We start from the raw sequence: 9,345 nt of genomic DNA on the forward strand, positions 1-9,345 counted from the left end.
GAAGTCCGTTCGAATCATGTTAGCAATTGCCGCATACTATGATTATGAGATATGGCAGATGGACGTCAAAACGGCATTCCTTAACGGCTTCCTTAAGGAAGAGTTGTATATGATGCAGCCGGAAGGTTTTGTCGATCCTAAGAATGCTAACAAAGTATGCAAGCTCCAACGCTCAATCTATGGGCTGGTGCAAGCATCTCGGAGTTGGAACATTCGCTTTGATGAGATGATCAAAGCGTTTGGGTTTACACAGACTTATGGAGAAGCCTGTGTTTACAAGAAAGTGAGTGGGAGCTCTGTAGCATTTCTCATATTATATGTGGATGACATACTATTGATGGGAAATGATATAGAATTCTTGGAAAGTATAAAGGCCTATTTGAATAAGTGTTTTTCAATGAAGGACCTTGGAGAAGCTGCTTATATATTAGGCATCAAGATCTATAGAGATAGATCAAGACGCCTCATTGGTCTTTCACAAGGTACATACCTTGACAAGATATTGAAGAAGTTCAATATGGATCAGTCCAAGAAGGGGTTCTTGCCTGTATTGCAAGGTGTGCAATTGAGCACGACTCAATGCCCGACCACGGCAGAAGATATAGAAGAGATGAGTGTCATCCCCTATGCCTCGGCCATAGAGTCTATTATGTATGCCATGCTGTGTACCAGACCTGATGTAAACCTTGCCGTAAGTTTGGTAGGAAGGTACCAAAGTAATCCCGGCAAGGAACACTGGACAGCGGTCAAGAATATCCTGAAGTACCTGAAGAGGACTAAGGATATGTTTCTCGTTTATGGAGGTGACGAAGAGCTTGTCGTAAAGGGTTACGTCGACGCTAGCTTCGACACAGATCTGGATGACTCGAAGTCACAGACCGGATACGTGTATATTTTGAATGGAGGAGCAGTAAGCTGGTGCAGTTGCAAGCAAAGCGTCGTGGCGGGATCTACATGTGAAGCGGAGTACATGGCAGCCTCGGAGGCAGCACAGGAAGCAGTCTGGATGAAGGAGTTCATTACCGACCTAGGGGTGATTCCCAATGCGTCGGGCCCGATGACTCTCTTCTGTGACAACACTGGAGCTATTGCCCTTGCCAACGAGCCCAGGTTTCACAGGAAGACCAGGCATATCAAGCGTCGCTTCAACTCCATTCGTGAAAGTGTTCAAAATGGAGACATAGATATTTGTAAAGTACACACGGACCTGAATGTAGCAGATCCGTTGACTAAACCTCTCCCTAGGGCAAAACATGATCAACACCAGGACGCAATGGGTGTTCGATTCATCACAATGTAACTAGATTATTGACTCTAGTGCAAGTGGGAGACTGTTGGAAATATGCCCTAGAGGCAATAATAAATGGTTATTATTATATTTCTTTGTTCATGGTAATTGTCTATTATTCATGCTATAATTGTATTGTTCGGAAATCGTAATACATGTGTGAATACATAGACCACAAAGTGTCCCTAGTAAGCCTCTAGTTGACTAGCTCGTTGATCAACAGATAGTCATGGTTTCCTGACTATGGACATTGGATGTCATTGATAACGGGATCACATCATTAGGAGAATGATGTGATGGACAAGACCCAATCCTAAGTATAGCATAAAAGATCGTGTAGTTTCGTTTGCTAGAGCTTTTCCAATGTCAAGTATCTTTTCCTTAGACCATGAGATCGTGCAACTCCCGGATACCGTAGGAGTGCTTTGGGTGTGCCAAACGTCACAACGTAACTGGGTGACTATAAAGGTGCACTGCGGGTATCTCCGAATGTGTCTGTTGGGTTGGCACGGATCGAGACTGGGATTTGTCACTCCGTGTGACGGAGAGGTATCTCTGGGCCCACTCGGTAATGCATCATCATAATGAGCTCAATGTGACTAAGGCGTTAGTCACGGGATCATGCATTGCGGTACGAGTAAAGAGACTTGCCGGTAACGAGATTGAACAAGGTATTGGGATACCGACGATCGAATCTCGGGCAAGTAACATACCGATTGACAAAGGGAATTGCATACGGATTGATTGAATCCTCGACACCGTGGTTCATCCGATGAGATCATCGTGGAACATGTGGGAGCCAACATGGGTATCCAGATCCCGCTGTTGGTTATTGACCAGAGAGGCGTCTCGGTCATGTCTGCATGTCTCCCGAACCCGTAGGGTCTACACACTTAAGGTTCGGTGACGCTAGGGTTGTAAAGATATATGTATGCGGAAACCCGAAAGTTGTTCGGAGTCCCGGATGAGATCCCGGACGTCACGAGAGGTTCCGGAATGGTCCGGAGGTGAAGAATTATATATAGGAAGTCCAGTTTCGGCCACCGGGAAAGTTTCGGGGGTTACCGGTATTGTACCGGGACCACCGGAAGGGTCCCGGGGGTCCACCGGGTGGGGCCACCTATCCCGGAGGGCCCCGTGGGCTGAAAGTGGAAGGGAACCAGACCTTAGTGGGCTGGGGCGCCCCCCTTGGGCCTCCCCCCATGCGCCTAGGGTTGGGAACCCTAGGGGGAGTTCCCCCTTGCCCTGGGGGGCAAGGCAACCCCTTCCCCCCTTGTGGCCGCCGCCCCCCCTTGAGATCTCATCTCTTGGGGCCGGCGCCCCCCCCCCAGGGGGCCTATATAAAGGGGGGGGGGAGGGAGGGCAGCACACAACAGCCTTGGGCGCCTCCCTCCTCCCCTGCAACACCTCTCTCTCTCGCGCGCGCAGAAGCTCGGGGAAGCCCTGCCTGAGAACCGCTACATCCACCACCACACCGTCATGCTGTTGGATCTCCATCAACCTCTCCTTCCCCTTGCTGGATCAAGAAGGAGGAGACGTCGCTGCACCGTACGTGTGTTGAACGCGGAGGTGCAGTCCGTTCGGCACTCGGTCATCGGTGATTTGGATCACGGCGAGTACGACTCCGTCATCCACGTTCATTGGAACGCTTCCGCTCGCGATCTACAAGGGTATGTAGATGCACTCCCTTCCTCTCGTTGCTAGTATACTCCATAGATGCATCTTGGTGAACGTAGGAAAATTTTAAAATTATGCTACGATTCCCAACAATTACTACAAAAGAAGTTGATCCACCTAGTAAATACTGGTATCTGGGACTACTTCTATTGCTGTAAACTAGTTTGAAGACAAAATGAAAGCATACTAGACAGAAAATTAGTAACAAAAATGAACGTAGATCTACAAGGACACAACCTTACCTATAGTTGGTTCTTTAACCGGCAGTGGAACCTCCGGGCCTCTGCTTATGCCACCCTGACGAGCCACCCCGGTGGCAAATCCGCTTCGGTTGATGTCATCCAGAAATCCCGTTGCTTGTCCTCCCGATGAATGGTCGACGGGGATCGTTGCACTGCCGCTGCCGTGACCTCTGCCCTGACAAGTGGGAATAGTCTCTTGAGATGGGCCATGGACGCCGGCGACGACCCCCACTGTTCGCAGCTCGCCATCGCCACAGCCCCGCCCCATCCCCCTTCCAACACCGGCCATGCCGATGGGCGCCCCAGCTGGACGACGTGAAGAGGCGATATCAGGGTGGCGCTGCCGTGAGAAAGAGATCTAAGGGCGGATTGGGTGCCGCCGCCGCCGTCTCACTCGTGCCCAGGAGCCAATTTCTTGCGGGAGCTCCATTTGGGGAGAAAGACGGCTAGGTTAAGTCCGTGGTTGTGTGCCTGTGGGAAGTACGCTTCCTGTCTTCCTCTGCGAGGCTCTGCCTCAGCTGGGCCGTGCAAAAAATTCAAACGGGCCGGTATAATTTGCTCGAAAGGCCCATTTATCGGGGGGCATGGATAAACGCGGTTACCGCTCGGTAAATGGAAATTTTAATCGGTAACCAAAACCTTGGTGATGTCTGGGGAACATCGCAGCCTCGCTACTCATGGATCCTTTGTAACACTCATGCGCTGCGCCCCGGTGGGCTGCTCGCTTTAGCGACTGGCGAGGCAGTGCAGCGTCTGCTCTTGGTGGTGGTTGTATAAATGATTTTGTTTGTAAATCTGAATATATTTACTACTGACGTTGGGGGACATATGCAAAGCCAGTAGTACTGAGGACACAGGTGTCGTCGCAGTGTATATCAATGCCACTAGTATTTTAAATACCACGGACGTGGGGATCCTTGGCAAGCGGTTACCAGGCGTCGGCATGAAATGGTAACAGTGCCATTGACGTTATACTATTGGCTTCCCGAAAGTGCGATGGTAAACATTTTTTTCAAGCGCCACTACTAGGTTTTTTCCTATTAGTGGAAGCAAATAGTGGGTGATGGGTCCGGGATTGCACTTAGCCATTTTATTTGCACACAGTTCAAGTTTTATATCGTCTGTGATGTCTTCATCGCACACAGTTTGATGCTAAGTTGTGCGATAGAAATGGGGAAGGGCTTAATACATCTGATCTACACATTTCTTTTAGAAAACAGGCACAAGGCGCACCCTGCTTTAAATTAATAAAGCCAATATCGAAAAGTTTAGCAGCTATAAGTTCTTACAAAACGGGCAACATAAAAGTAGGGGTACAAATCCGAATAAGGCGATGTCTAACTGCTTGCGCGTGCAACGCGTATCCCCTTCGTCCGTTCTCGCTCGGATCCATGCAGCTGGTCCACCCGGGGCCCATGCAGGCGCTGCGTGCATGCAGAGCACACTGTCATATCCGGCATGCAGAGGTAGGTTCGCTTTTCCCATGGTGTGACCCGTTTCTTCTATAAAATATATATCTACTTTTTGTTTCTTGCTGCTCCCCTTTCTTTCCTCATTTTTTATTTCCTTTGTGTTTTAAGCAAAATCGCTTTAGAATTTTATCAACTCCCTACTTGAACTTTAACTTCAAATTATAAAGAACTTTTTATAACCATTTCATAAATTACTGGACTTTGCTGGAAACAGTGAAGAACTTTTCATTTTAATTATAAAGTGCTAAATAAATAGAATCAGGAGTTGAAGAACTTTATAAATAGAGGATTTCCACTTTTTTATAAACATTGAAGAACTTCGCTAGAAAAAGTATCAGGGAACAAAGAACTTTATAAACGGATTGTCTGAACTTTGATGAAAAAATTATGAAACTGTTTGAGCCATGCCAAATTTAATTTTATCTTGTACTCCAAATTTAATTTGGAATATATCGACATTGGACTTGTTTCGTAGAGTTGGCTGTGAGAAACTCAAAAACATAAATGGATTTAAATTTGCAAAATTTATTTCAAAGTTATGCTGATAAGTTTGTTTCATGTCTAATTTTGTTTAGAAGGGGGTAGCATGTGCTAGCCGCAGCATGCACACATGGGCCCCAAAGGAATCTAGTACATGTGACCCAACGTTTTAGATGGTGGCCCGTATCCCTATGCATGCATGGTGAATGGCTGTGATTCTAGTTGCGCGCGCATAGGGTTAGACAAAATCCAGGTCGCAACTCAATAGGAGCACAGAATAAACTGGGGTCTAGCAAGACCAACTTAAGGGTTCCTATGGGCAGCATGAAGATGCTTGATCTTGGTATGGATATTCGCCGATGTCTCACAGTGTTTCCTCTTCTCTAGAGGACGCCATCAATGAAAAACAGCCATTAAGGAGTACTTGGCAGGACGAGATGGAATGGCTCCCTTGATGACAATGATGAGCTTGTTGCAAGTAGTCCAAAGAGCCCAAGCTAAAGCAGTGAACACTCTCCTTTCTTCAGCACTTGAGACAAACCACCTTCGGCAGTACATGTGGTGCATGCATTGCTGTTTTTATTAAGCTGCACCCTGTTGGCTAGGATAGCACGGTGCTATCTAGCCCACCCGGGTTTGAGTCACGGAGTGACTCGTGGTGCTTAGAGTTTCTTCTATAAAAATATGCCTCCAAGCGCTAGTCCTAAATGGTCTCATTTTTTAGGACGGGACGTCGACCCGTTGGCTTGGCAGCTGGGTTAGCTGCCAACCGCCCAGGTTCGAGCCTCTGCTCTAACAGGCGACGCTCGCAGAGTTTCTACAATAAATAAAAGCCAATAAGGATTAGCCTTTAGGTTGGTCTCATTTTTTTTATTAAGCATTCGCGTATGCATTTTTTCGCGTGGGGAGGTCCGGCGCTGGGGGTTGTCCTCATGACTGCCGCATAGGACCACGTACCATGTGATCGTGTAGTGTTGCACCCCACTAACCAAAATATAGACCTAGTACAAGAATATATATTTTCATCTGGCCATACATAAGAATCGCCTAGAACTAGCCGAAAGCAAGAAGGAAGAAGCGACCGCCAGCATCGTTGGTAGGTCTGGGGCACTCGAGCATTTCCCGGAGAACAAGTGGTCCTTTATCTTTGGTAATTTATATCTATGTGGGTCCACTTCGTGGGTACATCCGTTTGGGTGGGGGAAATTTTAGATGGAGACCTGAAAAGAACGTTGGGGTGGTTTGGTTGGTTTGCTCCACATGCATGCATGGCTAAAATGCACTCCCTCCGTTTCTAAATATTCTTTTAAGAGATTTCAAAATATACTACATACGAATGTATATAGACATACTTTAAAGTGTAGATTCATCCATTTTGCTTCGTATGTAATTCATATTAAAATATCTAAAAAGACTTACATTTAGAAACCGAGGGACTACTATATGTTTGACAGTGGTTGGAGCAGTCATTAATTTTTGCCTAACAATGCAAGTTTTCATATAATGAAAATGATGTATACACGATGTTCTGTGCACGACGGCCAGCCGATAATTGCTCTGCACCGTTAGATGGTTTAGGAACAAAAGTACAAATGAGACCACCGCTTGGTGCTCCTTCCCTTATTAGCCATACTCTTAGCTGCTAACTAAAATACTAGCATCATCAGCTGGGTCAACATGCCAATCCAACCCATGCCATAGCTAATTACGTACAACCCGTCTCATTCCAACCTGCACACGTTCCATATGTAACCTGTGCTGCTATTGTGCCACTCAGGTAGATAACCAAAAGAGTTGCTGGTAATGGCTAAGCACGCCCCAGGCCAGGCCGGATGGCATGAGGAGACGAACCAAACTAGCGCTAATCCCTGATGCCTCTCAAGCCTACCGAACTCATTTGCTCATATGTGATCACTAGTTCTTGAATATATGGTCACTAGAGGTGTATCACTAAGAGACTTGGAATGAGCTATATTCATCCTTTAGGAATTGCTTATGTGGAGGTGCTTCGGCAGCGCACCGTGATGTATATTTTTTTTCCGAAACGGAACCGTGATGTATATATCACAATGTGCAGCTGCAGATATCTCCCATTTTACCACATGCGCCACTTCTAGCCAGTGTGATTCACTATCTTGCATTTTATGGTAGATTTATATCTTTACTGCTTCATATGCTCACATGATACGATGGTACATATATGGACCATTGATAATGTTATAATCGTGTGCACCCACCTCTGGGTTCGGTCCTAGTTACAACGTAGACGTATTTAATTTGCATGAGGTTTTAGAAGATAGCTCAGATGGCTTAGCACCTGTGCAAAACGTACAAATGATCATCCCTCAATTTACATGTGTATTTCTTGCCTTGTAGAAAAAAAATAGAATGAATGTAATTATACTGCAATACATGTTGTTCAACCATCTGACGTTAACTTATGTATGGTGAGTCCACTGAGGTGATTTGCTCTGGCCTATCTAAAAATATTTGATTTTGATAAATAATTCTTGTATTACTAAAATATCAAGGGTTACAGTGATGTCTGATAATGTCTAAGACTCCATCTGGTCCAGATCCAAACCAAATATCAGTTTGGCCTTGTGATTTCCCAAAGTTTGCAATGAAATGATTAACATTATTTTGGCATCGACGAATATGTGTAATAAAAGAACTATGTTTCCTCCATACTTCCTTCAATTTCTTTGATCAGAAAATTCATTTTATAATCAAAATATAAAATATATAATTAAGCCCTCGAACCGAGATGCTCCCGCACCGACATCCTGGCCTACGCGGTGCGCAACAGCATCACCCTCACCGGCAACGTCGTCTACTCTGTCCGGGCCGGCCGCCGCGACGGGTGGGTCTCCATCGAGAAGGACGCCCTCGACAACCTGCCCCGCCCACGTTCACCACGCAGCAGCTCATCGACCGGTTCAAGAACAAGACCCACACCGCCGAGGTGATGGCCCTCCTCTCCGGCGACAACACCGTCGGCCGGTCCTTCTGCTCCTCCTTCGTCGACCGCATCTGGAACGGCAACACGCCCATAGTACGTCCCTCTAGTGAGACACCATATTAGTTTACGTTGGCATGAAACGTACGTACGTGTGTTGAACTATCATCTATCAGGTGGATGCAGGGCTGAGCCCGTCGTACGCGGCGCAGCTGCGGGTTCTGTGCCCGTCGAACACGTCGCAGGCGACGGCGCCGATCGACCCGGGCTCGCCCAACGTGCTGGACAACAACTACTACAAGCTGCTGCCGCGCGGCATGGGGCTCTTCTTCTCCGACAACCAGCTGCGGGTCGATGGGAACCTGAACGTGCTGGTGAACCGCTTCGCGGGGAACGAGACCCTGTGGAAGGAGTGCTTCGCGGCCGCCATGGTGAAGATGGGCCGCATCCAGGTGCAGACCGGGAGCTGCGGCCCGGTGCAGCTCAACTGCAACGTCGTCAACCCGACATCGTCGTCGGCCAGTCTGACGGGCTACATCGAAGAGGAGGGCCTCGTCTCCACGAGCTAGCCGAGACTGACGCACACACTTGGTGCACCGATCGAGTCAGCATGATGTCAGCATGATGTGTGCGGTTTTGTTTTGTTTTGTTACGTACTACTTGCCGCATGTGCCAAGTTTGTTTTCTCGCCCTGAATTCAAGCACGAATTGGTAGCCGGCGATGTTGCTCAGCTGTTTGGTTAATGGAATAAATATGGTTCCATCTAGAAAAACAAGTTTGTTTTGTCGCCAATCGAAATGAAACTCTAGTCCTCAATTGTGCCCATTTGAATTGAACAACTCTCATATACTCTACACGGTCAACAATACACAATTTTGATTGAGTGTTATTTTGTCACATGCATGGTAATTTCCAATTATAATTAACCAGACTCTGCCCCTAAGGGCGCACACAACCAAACTATCAATAATAAACACGTGCCAATGCTCCTTATCGTCTACAGACCTACTCATCACTGAAGCCCTAACTATGCAAGATGGAATTCATTCGGTGAATGGTCACGAATAACGACATCATACACTATGAACTCTTCGCCGCGCTTTGGCAGGACCGCCATAGCAAAAGGCCGGTTGACTCTTTTTTAAATGTTGAGAAGCTGAGTGTTGGGTTTTCTAGTGTCCTATTGCTCAACAGTCCATTGGGTGTTGTAGAAATGCTAGCCAGGT

General features: G+C 47.0%; 1 pseudogene; it reads left to right on the forward strand.

Moving 5' to 3' along the window:
* Positions 1-3,494: 3,494 nt before the first annotated feature.
* On the forward strand, positions 3,495-8,687 carry LOC109755867 (peroxidase 1-like; annotated as a pseudogene).
* The last annotated feature ends 658 nt before the right edge of the window (positions 8,688-9,345 follow it).

This window comes from Aegilops tauschii, chromosome 7, assembly GCF_002575655.3.
Source record: "Aegilops tauschii subsp. strangulata cultivar AL8/78 chromosome 7, Aet v6.0, whole genome shotgun sequence".
Taxonomy (NCBI): domain Eukaryota; kingdom Viridiplantae; phylum Streptophyta; class Magnoliopsida; order Poales; family Poaceae; genus Aegilops; species Aegilops tauschii.